Source organism: Cavia porcellus, unplaced genomic scaffold (assembly GCF_034190915.1).
Source record: "Cavia porcellus strain 051 isolate PalLab524CR breed Dunkin Hartley unplaced genomic scaffold, mCavPor4.1 scaffold_32, whole genome shotgun sequence".
Classification (NCBI taxonomy): domain Eukaryota; kingdom Metazoa; phylum Chordata; class Mammalia; order Rodentia; family Caviidae; genus Cavia; species Cavia porcellus.
The window spans coordinates 22,105,978-22,120,716 of record NW_026947515.1 but is presented as its reverse complement, the minus strand read 5'-3'; the positions used below and the strand labels follow the sequence as shown (position 1 = coordinate 22,120,716).

The window sequence follows — 14,739 nt, the reverse complement described above, 5'->3', positions numbered from 1 at the left end:
TAATTATTGTCTAATATCTTCTTTAATTTCATCTGTGCCCCATTGGTTGTTCAGGAGGGTGCTATTTAATTTCCGAGTGTTTATGAAGTTGTTGTGGTTTCCTTTGGCATGGATTTCTAATTTCATTGCACTGTGGTCTGGTAGTATGCATGGGATAATTTCAGTTCCTTTGCATTTTTTTTTTTTATTGGTACCGGGGATCGAACTCACGACCATGCACTTGAAAGGCAGGTACTTAGGCCGCTGAGCTAAATCTCCAGCCCCCTCCTTTGCATTTATTTAAGCATGTTCTATGAGTCAGTATATGGTCTATTTTGGAGACTGTCCTGTATGTAGCTGAAAAGGATATATATTCTGGTGGTATGAGGTGGAACACTCTATAGACGTCTACTAGGTCCATTTGTTCAAAAGTTTGATTTAGTTCTAATATTTCATTAGTGATTTTTTTTGTCAGTTTGATCTGTCTTTTTGTGACAGTGGGGTATTGAGGTTTCCCAATATGATTATATTAGGAATTATTTGATTTTTATGTCTGTTATAATTGTTTTACATAGGGGTTGGGGATTTAGCTCAGCAGCATAAATGCCTGCCTGGCAAGCACAAGGTTGTGAGTTCAATCCCCAGTACTGGAAAAAAGCAAAAAAGAAAAAAAAATTGTTTTATATAGCTGGGTGCACTAGTATTTGTTGCATATATATTTATGATTGTTTTCTCTTCCTTTTGGATTGTTCCCTTTACAAGGATGTAGTGACCTTGTATATCTCTCTTAATCAGTCCTGGCTTGAAATTCACTTAGTCTGTAAATAGAATAGCTACCCCTGCTTTTTTCTGGGTTCCTGTCACATGGAGTATTGTTTTCCATCCTTTGACTTTCAGTTTATGAATTTCTTTTTGAATTTAATGTGTTTCTTGTATACAGCATATTGTTGGATCTTGCTTCTGGATCCATTCTGCCAGTCTGTCTCTTACTGGTGAATTAAGATCATTAACATTGATGGTTAAAACTCATATGTACTGACTCATTCTTGTCATGTTATTTTCCTGTTATTGGCTCCCCCAATATTTTCCTTCCCTCTAATTGTTTGCCTTCCCTGGTGGATTCCTTCTATTGGGGGTTCATGGAGTTGTAGTCCTTATTGTCTAGAATGTCCGTCAGGACATTTTGGAGTGCCAGCTTGGTGGTCATAAATTTCCTCAGCTCATCTTTGTCATGGAAGTATCTCATTTCTCCAACAATTTTGAAAGACAGTTTTGTGGGATACATCAATCTGGGTTGAAGGTTGTTTTCCTTTAGAACTTGGAGTACTTTACTCCAAGCTCTTCTTGACTTGTGAGTTTTTGCTGAGGACTCAGCTATGATTCTGATGGGCTTTACTTTGTGATTTGTTTCTTTTCCCTAGCAGCTTTAAGATTCTGTGCTTGTGTTGAATTCCTGAAATCTTGACTATGATATGCTTGGCTGTAGATTTTTTGATTTTTGGTTTTTCTTTTTGGTACTGCGGATCGAACTCACCACCTCACATTTGCCAGGCAGGCGCTTGTGCCACTGAGCTAAATCCCCAGCCCGGGCTGTAGATATTTTTTTTCATCATTGCTAATTGGAGTTCTATATGCTTCCTTACTTGTATGTCAAATTCTTTTTCTCTACCAGGAAAGTTTTCAGACACAATGTCTGTGAAGATGTTTTTAATGTCATCTGTGGTATATCCTGCTTGTTTATTGACTCTAGTTAATTTTAAGTTATTCTTCTGTGTCTCATCTCATAGCTGCTGTATTGATTTCTCATGGTCCCTTACTGGTTTTGAGAAATCTTTCTATTCCTGGTTGCTAACTGCAAGCCTGTCTTCTGTGTCTGAGATCCTGTCCTCATATCAGTCTAATGTGCTTTGAATACTTTATGGATTCCATTTGTTTCCTATGCTGCGCTTCCATAATTTGCTTAAGCTTGTCTATTTTTCTTGTCCGTTTCTGCTCTAACATTACTAAGCATGGTGTGTATTTTGGTAATCTCTGTAGTTATTTGAGAGATTATTTCTGATTTCATTTTTTCCAGAGTTTCATCCAATTGCTTTGCTGTTACCACTTTGGAGAGACCTGGTGAGGGGGCTTTCGGGTTGTCCCACCTCGTTACCCCTTGGTTTTGCCTTTGGTGAACTGGATGTCTGGGGTTGCATTTTGTTTAATTGTCTTCTCATTTCTTTTCTTATTTAGTTTAATTCCGGGGTGATGCTTGTAAGTTGCCTATGTTGGGTTGCTTTATTGGTGGTGTTTAGGACCCTTAGTAATGATTATTTAGTAATGATTATTTCTCTGAGGTGTCTTCAGGAGTAGCTGGATTTTGGGTTTTGCATCTGTTGGGAGATTTACCTCTTCAGTTTGTTGGAGATGAGACGTTGTTGCTCTTTTGACCTGGTTCCCGGTTCTTTGGCACCGTGCCATAGTATTTTCTGTGACCCTCTCAGTCGTGATTATCAGGGCCAACAGCTATGATTCTATCACAAAATGTAAAACAAATCAGATAATGATATGCAATGTGTGCCAATTTTGCTCTCAGGGGTTAAAATTTACAATAGATAAAAGAGATAAAGAGAAGTGGGAAAAGAGAAAGATCTAAGTAAGGTTGGGACAAAAATGGATCCTATCAACTTGGGGACACTAGGGAAGAAGATTGAAGGAAAAGAGGGGTGGAAGAGATAAAGACAGAACAGAACTGAACCATACCCACAAAGAGGTTAGGAACCACTCTCACACTCATAGAAAATAAAACAGAGAAAGAGAAATAAAAAACTAACTGAACAAAACAAAACAAAACAAAACCAAACAAACAGACACCCAAATAGTCCACTTCCAGGATTCTCTCTGGTTTTACTAGGAGACAGCCTGTGGAGACAGAGTCCAGATTCATGCCGCTGTATCCCTACAAGCAAGCAGGCAGTTGCTTTATGGAGGAGTAGCAGACAACCATAGTGGGCGTGCCCTGAGACCAGGCTCCTTGCGCTCGCTGCAGTCCAAGCAGTTTCCACAGGTTTGTGTCCCGCTAGGAGCTGCTAAGAAAGCCAGCAGCAGCGCTAGACCTGGGCTCATCTGCAGGAGGACCGAGTCCTGTGCCCTCACAGCCAGCCGGTGCAGTCCTCCAGGTCTGCCTTTCCCCTCCACTGGCACGGCTCTCTGCAGGGGCCTCTGGGGTCACCAGCCACCGCTGTGACCATGGTTGTGTGTCCGTAGGTTGCAGGAGCTCCTCTTACGCAGCGAGCCTGGCTGTGGGCGAAGGCGCTGCCAGCCGCTGCCTTCATGGTTGAAGTCTTGCTTCTGCCTTCTCCTCTCTCTGTGGGCCTTCAGTTCCCACTTCAGATTTTTCCTGGGTCCTGGGGACTCACTTCCTTGTCTTCCTCATATTCCAGTGTCTGAATGGTGACGCAGAGAGGCTGTTTTCTCTGCTGCTTACTGCTCTGCCATCTTCCTCGAAGTCAGTTCTCCAATTTATTGAAAAAATCTTTTTCGGTCTTTTTCTTTGTTTTCTTTTTGTCTTTTTCTTTTTTATCAGTACCGGGGATCAAACTCACGACCACACACTTGCAAGGCAGGCGTTTATGCTGCTGAACTAAATCCCCAGCCCTTCTTTGTTTTTTTTTCTTGGGTAGTGGGAATCGAACTCAGGATCTCTTGCTTGCCAGGCAGATACTGTACCACTGAGCTATATTCCCAGCCCTTTTCTGTCTTTTTGAGACAGGGCTTCTCTGTGGAATTCAGACTGGCTTTGAACTTACTTTGTAACCTAGGCTAGCCTTGAACTCACAGTGATCCTCCTGTCTTAGCCTTCCAAATGTTGGGATTACTGAAGTATTGGTTTCAAAGTAGTTACTAATAATTTTCTTGTTTTCAGGAGTGCCATTGTGATTTTACCTTTTTTGATTCTAATTGTCTTGCCTTTCTCTCTCTCTCTCTTTCTTTTTTCCACAAGATTGGCCAAGGGTTTGTCTATTTTATTTATTTATTCAACAACTAGCTCTTTAACTCATTCATACTTTGTAATTTTTTTAGTCTCGATTTCATTAATTTCTGTTTTGATTTTTATAATTTCCTTTATTGTACTAGCTTTGGATTTAGATTATTCTTGTTTTTGTAGGACTTTGAGTTGCATCATTTGGTTATTTATTTGGATCACTTTCTGATGTGAGCATTCACAGCTATACAATTCCTTTCATTGTGTCTCATAGGTTCTGGTATGCTGTACTGGTGTTATCATTTGATTTGAGGAGCTATTTCTTCGGGAGCTCCCTGATTATTCAAGACTGTATTATTTCATTTCCATGTGTTTGTATAATTTCTATGGTTTGATTTGCTTCTAGTTGCACTGTGATCAGATAAGATGCATGGAATAATTTTGATTCTTCTGCACTTACTGAAGAATACTTTATTGGCTGATATGTAGTCTGTTTTGGAGAATGTTCCATGTCTTTGGACATGTGTGTATTCTAAGGAGAATGTGTGTTCTTTTATTCTTGGATGGAATATTCTGTACATGTCCGTTAAATCCATTTGAGGATTTAGTTCAATTTTTATATTTCTTTGTTGAATTTTTGTCTAGTTGATCTAATTGTGACTATGTAGTATTAAGGTTGCCCACTATAATTGTGTTGATGTTAATCTGATTTTTTAATGTATGATAATGTTTGTTTTATGAAATTGGGTGCATTGGAGATTGGTGCATATTTGTTTAAGAGTTGCTACATCTTCCAGTTGAATTGTTCTATTGATTAATATGTAATGACCTTTGCCTCTATGGATCAGTTTTGAGTTGAAGCCCACTTTGTCTGAAAATAAGATAACTGTTCTTATTTGTTTTTGGATTCCTGTTGCATCCTTTAATTTTTAATCTATGAATTTCTTTTTGGAGTAAATGTGTTTCTATATACAACAACTCATTGGGTTTTGTTTCTTGATCCATTCCTCCAACTTGTCTTTTGATTGGAAAATTGAGGTCATTCACTTTGACAGTGATTGTGAAAGATGTTGACTGCAGGCGTGGGGGCACATGCCTGTAGTCCCATCATTTGTGAGGCTGAGGCAGATGGACTTCTGCAAGTTTGAGGCCAGCCTGGGCTACAAAATGAGTTGAAGGCCAGCCTGAACCATATCAACCTCAAAAAGACCAACAAAAATTTTTTTTGACTAATTCTTATGATTTAATTATTTTCCTGTTGTTGATTTCCTTTTTTCTCCTCATGCTTATCTGTACATACTGTGTGGTATATTCATTTGCTAGACTTTTTGGTATTATTGGCTTTATTTCCTTCTAGGATATACTTCAGTATGTTCTGGAATGCTGGTTTAGTGGTCATAAATTTCTTTAAGGTAGTCTTTGTCATTATTTCTTTATCAGTTTTTTTTTTTTTTTTTTTTTTTTTGTCTTTTTTCATTTTTATCGGTACCGGGGATCGAACTCACGACCGCCTGCTTGCAAGGCAGGTGCTTATGCCGCTGAGCTAAATCCCCAGCCCCTCTTTATCGGTTTTTAATATGTCACTATTTCTTTAATTTGTCATTTTTTTTTTTAACTTTTTATCGGTACCGGGGATCGAACTCACGACCGCCTTGCTTGCAAGGCAGGTGCTTATGTCGCTGAGCTAAATCCCCAGCCACTTAATTTGTCATTATTTCTTTATCAGTTTTTAAAAGTAGTTTTGCAGGATATATCAGTCTGGGTTGGAATTTGTTTTCTTTTTTTGAATTTGTTTTCTTTTAGGGATTGAAATACTTCAAGCTCAATTTGGCCTTTAAATTTTGTGTTGAGAAGTCTGCTGTTACTCTAATGAGTTTTTCTTTATCAATAATTTGTTGTTTTTCTCTGATAGCTTTTTAGATTCTGTCTTTGCATTGGACTTCTGGGATTTTTTTTGCCTATGATGTGCTGTGGAGAGGTTCTTTTCTGATTGTAGCTATTTGAGGTTCTATATGCTGTCTATTAAATTCTTTCCTCATGTCTGGAAAATTTTCAGCTGTTATTTCTGTAAACAGGTTTTTGTTTGTTTTTTGAGACAGGGTCTCACTATGCAATTCAGGCAATCTTTGAACTCACTATGTAGCCCAGGCTGGGTTTGAACTTGCAAGGATCTTCTACCTTAGCCTCCCATGTGCTGGGATTATAGGTGTGAGTCACCACACAGGTTTTTTGTGTCATTTGCACTGTCTTCTGATTTTTCACTAATTTCAATTACAGTGGTACCCCTGTTCACAAACTTAACCTGTTCCCTGGTTCTGTGTTTGTGTTCATGTGGAAAAGATGGCCATGGTCATTATCGGAGGCAGAGTTCACAAACAAAAACAAAATTTTCCAAATGCTTTGCAGCCAAATCGTTTGCAAACAGTAACTGATATAAGTCTTTGCACCATCTGGCTGTTGTTGGAAACAGTTTTCATGTTCTTTTATTGTTTCTAAGGTGTCTCAGAGTAATTGGTTTCTGACACTTTATCCTCACACTGGTCACTTCTGCTGCCCATAGTTTAAATAGAATTTTTAATCTCCTGTATTTGATACCTTTTTGTGGACTCACTTTGCTAAACCGGTCATTCATGTTTTTTTTTTTAAATCACTTTGTGTAGCTGAGCTAGCTTTTTTTGTTTTGTTTTGTTTGTGTGTTTGTTTGGTCTTTTTCCTTTGTATCCATGGCGGGGATGGAACTCACGACTGCCTGCTTGCAAGGCAGGCGCTGAGGCCACTGAGCTAAATCTCCAGGGCCTGAACTAGCTTTTTATTAGTGTCTTCTTCAGACTTGCTGATTATTAAATCCATTATCTGTTCTATCTTTTATTTATTTTTTATTTTTTTGAGACAGAGTTTCACTCTGCACTTCAGGATGGCCTTGAACTCACTTTGTAGCCCAGACTGGCCTCACCTTGCATTGATACTCCTGCCTTAGCCTCCCAAGTGCTAGCATTACAGGTATGTGCCACCACACCTGGCCTGATGTGGTTTTTTTAATCTCTTTTAACATTTTCAGTTATTCAGCTGGTTGGTTTTTGAGTTCCTCACAGTGCCTCATGGATCAACCTTGGGAAACTTGAAAGTTTTTGGAAATACTTTGTTGCCTTTTCTTTTCATTTCTACTGGTGTGTGTGTGTGTGTGTGTGTGTGTGTGTGTGTGTAGGGTAAAGGGGGTAAAGGTTTCTTGTTAGTACTGAGAATCTTTTAGTTAGGTCTATTTTTCAGTAATGCATTGTGGACATGGCTAGCTATAGGCCTTTGCCTCTGTCTCATGCACCAATGAACTCAATTAATTTGGGAGGTGAAAATGCAGTGTCATTGCCAATTTTCTGTGAATGGACCACACAGTATTGTTAATGACATAAAGTCAATCCAGATATTGACATACAGGAAAAAACCAACTAATAGCAGCAACTATGCCACTTTGGCAACTGTATCAAAATCAGCAACAATAATAGAGTCAAAAACAAGGTTTTAAACTAAAAGAACCTGTAGTGTACCACCTTTTTTTTTGGTACCTGGAATTGGACCTCACACTTGCCAGGCAGTCCCTATACCACTGAGCTAAATCCCTGGCCCAGTAATGTACCACCTTTTTTTTTTGTCTTTTTCATTTTTATAAGTACCTGGGATCGAACTCACGACCGCCTGCTTGCAAGGAAGGTGCTTATGCCGCTGAGTTAAATCCCCAGCCCCAGTGTACCACCTTTAACCGTAGAAAACAGATCTATAACTATAAACACTGAGAGAAGCCAAATACTCACATACAATAAATATCTACTAAGTGCAGCAACTATACTTCCACTAATAGGAAAGAATTCAATGTAATAGTGTGGGGTTAACTATCTGAACCATAAGAAACCATAAGAAAGCTTAATTGGTTATACTACTAATTAAAGATAGAGGGGGTGGACAAACAGGAAAATTTAAAAAGTAAAATTTGAAAAGCAATGGAAGAGGAGAGAAAGAAAAAAGTGAGATAAGTGATCCTATTAAGGAGTAAAAGGAAATTAATAGAATTATATGAAAGTTACAGTAAGAACAAGGAATAAAAATAAGATAACTAAATATATAAAAAGGAAAAAAATCCCAAATCCTTAAAAACCAATGGGAAAAAAAAAATGAGTTAAAAAATTTCTCCAGCCAGGCATGATGTCACACACTAGTAATTCCAGCACTTGGGAGGCTGAGGCAAGAGCATCTCTGTGAGTTCAAGGCCAGCCTATGCTACATAATGAGTTTGAGGCCCACCTGGACTATATACCATGACCATGTGTTGAAAAAAACAAAACAGAACACAACTTCCTCTCTATTTTGAATGAATGATTTTTTTCCAATCTTGGAATCCAGCAGATCATGGTTTTCTTTCCTTTTCTTTCCTTTTTTTTTTTTGGTACCAGGAATCAAACTCTGAACCTTGTACCTGCCAGGCAGGCATGGTGCCACTAAGCTGTATCCCCGGCCAGGTCATGGTTCTCTCCACTTAGGTTTATGGCCTGTGGGGCCCAGCCTTTCTGTACACCCCAGGCTGTGGCAGTCGTCCAAGCCAAGGCATGTCCTTGCTCATGCTGATAGGTGGAGAAAGCAGTCAGACTAGTGGTCTTGGTCTTGGATGAAGGCAGCAGGGTGGAGGTTCAAGCGGTTCACTGGACTCAATGCCAGCACGTTCAGATCCATCCACTTCTCAAAGCCAAACATGCCAGACTTGGCGTCTCACCACAGAGGGAAGGCCCCATGTCCTTCCCTACTGCCCACTCCCTCTCAATGATTGTCTTTTAGGGCTGTCTCTCACCCAGTCACTGTAACAGGGTTAAAACTGACCTGAAATTGTTCTGTATCTCAGTGTTAAACCATGAACCCCATCCAAAAAGGACTCTTGACTAAACTCTCTCAAATATGGTAGACGTTACACTGAATTTCTTCTCCAACGCTAGCCTCTATACGAAACGAGTCACTTTCAGAGTAAAACCCCACACTTGTTCTTGTAGCTTACTGTAGCTGGGGGCTTTTCTTGGTGCAGCTAACCTGGTCCATCGTTTCTCCCAGGAGCTGCTGATACACTCTAGGCTTATATTTTCTCCCCAGGCCTAAAATCATGCCTTGCATGTGATTAAATTGGTTTGTTGATTGGTGCCTCTGCTGCCCTTTGCCAAGGGGAAACCAAACACAGAGTGGGCTTGGAGTTGGCTGGTGGCTGTGGCCTAAGTGTGGAATCCTGTGAGTGGACATTTGGACTATTTGTGGCTATTTTTAATAAAACAGCTAATAACGTTTGCATGTCGTGTAAAGGTTACATGAAAGTTACACCAGTGAGGAGTTCATTGCTGGGTTGCATGAAGTGTGTGCAGCATTTAGCTTTTTAAGAAGCTGTCAAACTGTTTTCCAAAGGCATTGTTAGGGATACCATGTTAAATTCCCAGCAGCAGTTCATGCATTCAGTTCCTCACTAACTTTAGGTACTGTATCTTTTTTATTTTAGTCATTCTAGTGGATGTATATTGGTATCTTACTGTTTTTGTGGTACGAGGGATTAAACCCAGAAATGCTGAGCTATATAACTCCATCACTTTTTATTCTTTTGATAGAAGATCTGTCAAATTGCCCAGGCTGGCCTCAAATTTGCAATCCTTTTGCCTCAATCTTCTAAACAGCTTCTAAACAGGGATTATAGGCAAGTGCCAGTGTTAGATGCTCTTACTGTGATTTAAATTTCCATTTCCCAGTTAATTTATCTTTTCATACGTGTGTGTGTGTGTGTTTTACTGGAATTGAACCCAGGGCCTTTCCACTGCCCGGCATCTCCAGTCCTCCTGAGTGCTGAGATTACAGATATGTGACCCCATGCCTAGCAATGCTGTTGATTTTTGAGTGTTGACTTTGTATCCAGCTACACTATTGAAACTGGTTATTAAATTTAGAAGTCTTTTGGTGGAGGTTTTGGGGTGTTCTGTGTAGTCATATGATCCACAAAGTATGATAATTTAACTTCTTCCTTGCCTTACTCCTTTCATTTCTTTCTCTTGTCTAATTGCACTGGTTAACATAGCCAGAACTATATTAAATAAGAGTAGTGACTGTGGACATCTTTGTCTTGTTCCTCATCTTAGAGTGGAAAGCTTTCAGTTTTTGTCCATTTAGTATGATGTTGGCTGTCTGTGTGTTGATAGATGGCTTTTATTGGATTGAGATAAAGACCATCTACTCCTATTTTCCGCATTTTTTTTAAATGACAGATGGGTGTTTAACTTTGTCAAATGCTTTTTGTGCATCTATTGAGATGATCACATGATTTTTGTCCTTGGCTCTGTTAATATGGTGTATCACATTTATTGATTTGCGTATGTTGGAACTATCCCTGCATCTCTTGAAATGAATCCCTACTTGGTCATTGTGTATAATCTTCTTAATGATTTGTGGCATTCTGTTTGCCAGTATTTTATTGGGGATTTTTGCATCAATGTTCATTAGGAAGATTGACCTGTAGTTCTCTTTTTTGCTTCGCTCCATCTCTGGTATTGGTATCAGAGTAGTTTGCTTCCAGGTGTGAATTTGGGAGTATTGCTTCACCTTCAATATTATTATAATGGCCTGGGGTTTAGCTCAGTGGCGTAAGTGTCTGCTTGGCAAACGCAAGGTCCTGAGTTCGATCCCTGGCACCAAAAAATAAAAAATAAAAAATAAATTTTATTAAAGAATTTGAGAAGCATTGGCATTAAATGTTTTCCATACTTGTAGAAATCAGAAGGGTATCCTTTAGGGCCTGAGCTTTTCTTTGTTGGTAGGTTGTTAACTATATCTTTCATATCATTGTGCTGATATTGGTTTATTTAGAATTCTTCTATCTTCTTGATTTAGCTTTGGTAATTCATATGTAACTAGGAATCTATTTCTTCTGCATTTTCCATCTTATTAGAATACAAGTTCTCAAAGTACAAATTGATGATCTTCTGTATTTCTGCAGAAGCTGTGTCATTTTGCCTTTTCATTCCTAATTGCATGAATTTGTTAGTTTTTGTTTGTTTGTTTGTTTGTTTGTTTGTTTTTTGAGACAGGGTCTTGCTGTGTAGCATAGGCTAGCCTTGAACTCACTCCCAAGTACTGGGATTAGAGGCATGCAATAGCACATGCAAGTAATTGCATGGATTTAAGTCTTTTAAGTCTTTCCTTTCCTTTTTTTTTTTTTTTTTTTTTTTTGTGATGGTTGGCTAAGGGTTTACCAATTTTATTGAATCTTTCCAAGAACCAACTCTTTGATTCATTGATTTTTTTTGTATTAATTTCTTAGTCTCTGTTTATCTTTATAATTTTGTCCCTTCTACAAGCTTTGGGCTTGACTTGCTCTTCTTTTTCTAGAACCTTGAGGTTCAACATTAGGTTGTTAATTTGAGCTTGCTCTTGTTTTTTTCTGATACGAGAATTCATTGCTATAAATTTCCCTTGTAGGGCTGCTTTTATTGGTCCCATAAGTACTAGTATGTTTTATTGGCATTATCATTTAATTTTAGAAACTGTCTAATTTATTCTGTAATTTCATCTGCGCCCCATTAGTTATTTAGGAGAGTGTTATTTAATTTTTATGTATTTGTGAAGTTCTTGTGGTTTCTTTTGCCATTGATTTCCAGTCTCATTCTACTATGTCTAATAATATACATGGGATAATTTCAGTTCCTTTGCATTTACTTAAGCATATTGTATCAGCTAGTATGTGGTCTGTTTTGGAGAATGTCCCTCATGCAGCTGAGAAGAATGAGTATTCTGATATTGTGGGGTGGAATACTCTGTAGACATCTACAAGGTCCATTTATTTACAGGTTTGGTTAACTTCTAATACTTGTTATTTTTTTGTGTAGATGATTTATTTGTGACAGTGAGGTATTGAGTCTCCCATTACAATTGTATGAATGCTTATTTGATTTTTCTTGTCTATTAATATTTGTTTTAATAGTTGGGTGTACTGGTATTTGATGTATATATACTTAAAATTGTTGTCTCTTGGATTGTTCTTTTTACAAGGATGTAGTGACCTTCTTTGTCTCTGCTGATGTCATGGTTTGAAATTCACTTTGTCTGCAAATAGAACAGCTACCTGTCTTAGTTACTTTTCTCTCCTTGCTGGGACACAATACTCAGTGCCTAAAATTAAGGAAGACAAGGTTTATTTAGTTCACAGTTTGTGGAGGTTTCAGTCTATAAGCAGCTGGCTTCAAGACATGGTGGCATGGCAGTGGAGCAGTAGTTCATAGTGGTAGAAAACAGCAAAAGCAATAAGAGCAAAAAGGGTGGGTGTAGCACTCACACTAATAATCCCAGTATTGGACCATGGATAAATCACAAACTGTGGAAGCCCACCCCCATGACTGCATGAGGCTTTAGGAGAACAACTAGACACAAACTATAACACTACCCTGCTTTTCATGTTGTATGGAGTATTTTTTTTTCTATCCTTTGACTTTCATTTTGAATTAAATGTGTTTTTTGAATGCAGAATATTGGTGGACCTTGCTTCTTGATCAGTCTGCCAGTGTGTTTCTTTTGATTGATGAATGAGACCATTAACATTAATGGCTATACCTACTATGTATTGACTTACTCTTGTCATGTTATTTTCCTGTTGTTGGTTCCCCTCCACCTCCATTTCATTGCTTGCTTTGCCTGTTGATTTCATTCCTATGGGGTTATGGGGTTGTATTCCTCATTATCTCATTTTAGAATGCTCTTCAGAACATTTTGGAGTGCTGGTTGGTGGTCATGAATTTCTTCAGGTGTTCTTTGTTATGAAGTATCTTATTTCACCATCAATTTTGAAAGATAGTTCTGCAGAGTACATCAATACGGGATGGATCTTGTTTTCTTTTAGGTCTTAAAATGCTTCACTCTATTCTCTTCCTGACTTGAGGGCTGTGTTGAGAAGTCTGCTGTGATTCTGTTGAGCTTTCCTTTATATGTGATTTGTTGAATTTCTGGACTCTATGCCTTTGTGTAGATTTCTTTTTACTTAGGGCTAATTGAAATTCTATTTGCCTTACTTCTCTGTATGTCAAATTATTTTTGCCTGCTTGGGAAGTTTCCTGTCATTACTTCTGTGAACTGGTTTTTTATGTCATTTGTACTGTCTCCTCATTTTCATTGACTCCTATCAGTCTTATGTTGTTCTTGTGTCATCTAGCAGTTGTTAGATTGATTTTTTTGTGATCCCTTGCTATTTTTAAGAAATTACTATTTACATGATTGCTATCCACAATCCTGTTTTCTGGATCTGATAATCTGTGCTCAGATTGGTTCGTTCTGCTGTGTATACTTTTGATGAAATTTTAAATCTCCTAGATATCCATTAGAATCTGTTTCATGAATTCTATTTCTTTCTGTGTTAGGTGTTCATGGTTTCCATCATTTTCATAAACTCCTCTGTTTTTTAAAATCTGGATCTGGTCTAGAGTCACTAATCATGTCTTTCATTATGGTCATCGTCTTTGTAGTTATGAGATATTATTTCTAATTTGATGTTTTTCTAGATCCTCCTTCATCTGCATTGTTACTTCTGTTATCGCTTCGGAGTCCAGGTGGATGTGGCTTTCACATTGCTCCACCTCATTGCCCTAGGTTTACCTTTGGTGAACTAGAAGTCTGGGGTTGCATCTTGTACAAGTGTCTTCTCATTGTATTTTTTTTTTTAGTTAATTCTTGGGTTGATAGTTGTAAATTGATTATAGCAGGAAGCTTTGTTGCTAGTATAAATACTACTTCTCAGAGAAATGATTACTTCTGAAAGAAGTCTTTCAGATGTAGCTGGTGTTTGGGTTTTGGTCTGTTGCAAGATCCTACCTCGCCAATTTATCTGGGATGAGAAGTTTTTGCCTATGTGGCCTGGCCTCTCATTCTTTTGCACTGGCCTATAGTATTTTTTTTATGTCCTGTAGCCAGTCTTATTCTTGGCATACTGTGAAGAACAACTAATTAGAACAATTACGTCCCTGTGGATAAAGTAGTACAACCTGTAATAATAGTAGCATTAAAAAAAAATACTAACATCAAACATGGCCTAGAAAGTGACAAACTGTGGTAGCTATTAATTTGTCATCTTTGACTATATAAACTAGATTTGTAGTTACATAACAAAAATCAAGTTGTATGCAGTAAATTTGCCCTCAGTCTGGTGATTTTAACCCTCAAAGGAGAAAATTTAAAAGGAGTTAAGGGAAAAAAAGAGAAAGAGAATAGATGCAAGCCTGAAAGACTAGGGAAGATTAAGCAAACTCTGGGAAACTGGTGAAGACAAGAGGGAAAAAGAGAAAGAAGAAATAAAAACCAGAATAGGACTAAAGAACAACAACAAAACTAGAAACTATGTTGATACTCATAATGACAAGAATAAAAGAAAAATAAAAAGAAAGGAGGAAAAAAAGAAAATATGAAAAAAATGTGCCCTTCAAGGGATGTCTCTTCTGTTACTTTTAGACAAAGCTGGCAGGCAGGGTCTAGACCCCTGTTGAATTATCCCAGCAAGCCAGCCATAGATTTACAGCAGGATAGTGGATAATTCTGACACGCTCACACCTTTAGTTCCACTGAAGTTCCAGCTGGTTTCTGAGTGTGAGCCCAGAACCAGATCTGTTCAGTCTGCAGCACTCTGTGTGCCTCCTGCAGGCTTGAACTTTGCTCCCTGTTGTTTGTACTTGGCTCCTTGACCTCCAGCTGACTTGAATCTGGCAGCCTCCCCCTGACTCTGGGAACAACTAGCCCTCAGCTGCTCCAAG

At 38.3% G+C, this 14,739-nt stretch overlaps 1 protein-coding gene across 3 annotated transcripts in view; it reads left to right on the top strand.

The window, feature by feature from the left end:
* The window catches only part of Tmem94 (transmembrane protein 94), a 51,395-nt gene that overhangs the window by 7,478 nt on the left and 29,178 nt on the right, over positions 1-14,739 (top strand). For 2 of the 3 annotated variants that reach the window (XM_063241632.1, XM_063241637.1), the window contains exon 2: positions 6,837-6,943. The exons of the other annotated variant lie outside the window; for it this stretch is intronic. The gene's annotated coding sequence lies outside the window, so the exon portion shown is untranslated. The remainder of the gene's footprint in view (positions 1-6,836; positions 6,944-14,739) is intronic. 3 annotated transcript variants of the gene reach the window in all.